Genomic DNA, 2,090 nt, shown 5'->3' on the forward strand with positions numbered 1-2,090 from the left:
ATTTACCCTTGATTTGAGAAGGTAAATGAGATAGTTTACCTAAGAAATGAGTATTTTTTGTTTTATAATAAGATAATTAGATAATATGCACTTGAAATAAGACAATGCAATTGTGTTTTCTTATTTTAAACCTAAATTGTCTTGTTCCATTGGCAATATGTCTCTTTTATCTTCTCAATTCAAGAACAAATGCACTTATTTTAAGAAAAAATGACTAATCTAGAATTGGATTTTTTCCAGTGTAGTCCTGATTTTACCACGGAATCATCGCAGGATGTGTTTCATATTCATTATTGGTTGACATTCATATATTAGGCTTCTCAAAACAAATTAAAAAGTAAATTGGTTTGAATAGCTTCTCTTCCAAGAAATTTGAGAAATCCTTACAGACTATAAATAAAAAAAACCTGCATTATAACAAACAGCTTGAGGTGGGGTCACTTCGCTATTAAATGACTGATGTGGTGCTAAATAAAAAAAATATGTTGTTTAAAAACACTGAAATATTCATCTCTTTTAAATGATTTTTTGACTTTTAAAACTTAAAGAATATATAAGTATATTAACCGTGTATTTTGATTTTTGGCTGCTTTTAATATGGACTCTTTTTTTTATATATAAGATCAATACTGTTTTATTTGTTTTTCATGTAGTTTAAACTTAACAACTATATATATATATATTTTTTCATCCCTAGTCTAATCTCACCTGAGAAACACTACTGGAAAAAATAACCCAATAAGTTATTACTCAGGTCTAACAGTAAACATGTCCCTAAAATAACTGTGCTGGTCAAGTTTTTCATGCAATCATCACTGACATAAAAGTCTGATTCATTCTGTTTTTTTTTTTTTTGTGTTCCAGGGTGGAGCTATTTTATAACGTACAATATGATGAATTACAAAAACAAAGACTGGGTTCTTAAATTAATTTTTTAAGTGCAAACTGTGTTAAATCCATTTAGGGTCATATGTACTTGTACAATAATATNGTATTTAGATCCCTAGATGCCATTTGCATATTTGGGAATTTTCTGTCCTACTATCACAACCATAAACATGATATTTTCTTTACTTTACTTGCATTCTGAAGGAACTGTGTTAGTAACCTAAGACTAATATTAATGTCAGCCCCAAACACTCCATGTGGTTACAGTACCAAACTATGGAATTATATTTGAAGCATCATCTTATCCCCACTGTTGATCATATTAGAGGAAATTGCTTTTTAGACAACATAAATGGAACATATGTAAGACAACCATTTAGATTAGTTTTAGTCACAAAAGAAATAACATTGAAAAAAACTACCAACTTCAAGCACTTCAGTGTGAGTGATTATGTGAGAAAAAAAGGCAACATTGCAATGCATTCTGCATTATGTAGCTCTAAGACAGTCCAAAACACAACTTTTAGAGGTTTTGTGTTGAATATGCTGCGTTTTCAGCCAAAGAGCTGACAGAAAACTGTGAAACTTGATGACTTTATACTGAATGTTTGTTCTCTCGTTTAAATGCATGCGTTACCAGCATGCGTTTGGACTGAATTACTGTACCTCTGGCTGGAGAATGCATACTGTATGCTAACAGCCATTTTCCTGCCGTTCAAAAGGACTCATCGCGTTGCTTTCGTGATCAACTTTAATCTTATTCTCATGATTGGAGCTCTGCACCTGAGCCCCCTTCAGCCGCCGTTGTTGATAAACTGAAGCGCATATCCTAAGGAAACATATTCATAATATATCTTAATTTATTTATATTCCTTTTTAATCCATGCATTACTGCTGACGGGAGCATCCCCACCAGTAGGATTAACACTCAGCTAAACTACATGTCTTTGTCGGTTAAATTATATCATTGGTTCAGAAAAAATCATGTTTTTTTTTTTTTTTATACCACAAGAAAAGAGTTACATAAAATACATGAGTATGCAACATCCCTAATACTGAAAAGCATTCCTATTATTAGGTGAACATTTAAAGTTTTTCATTTAATCTTTTGTTACAATCTGTATCCTTTCAGTTGAAGAGGGAAACCATAGCTCTCTGTTTTGTTGTTTTATAAGCAGGACGGTTGATCTACACTGCAAAAA

The sequence above is a fragment of the Cyprinodon variegatus genome, unplaced genomic scaffold (genome assembly GCF_000732505.1).
Source record: "Cyprinodon variegatus isolate N-32 unplaced genomic scaffold, C_variegatus-1.0 Scaffold114, whole genome shotgun sequence".
NCBI classification, from domain to species: Eukaryota; Metazoa; Chordata; class Actinopteri; order Cyprinodontiformes; family Cyprinodontidae; genus Cyprinodon; species Cyprinodon variegatus.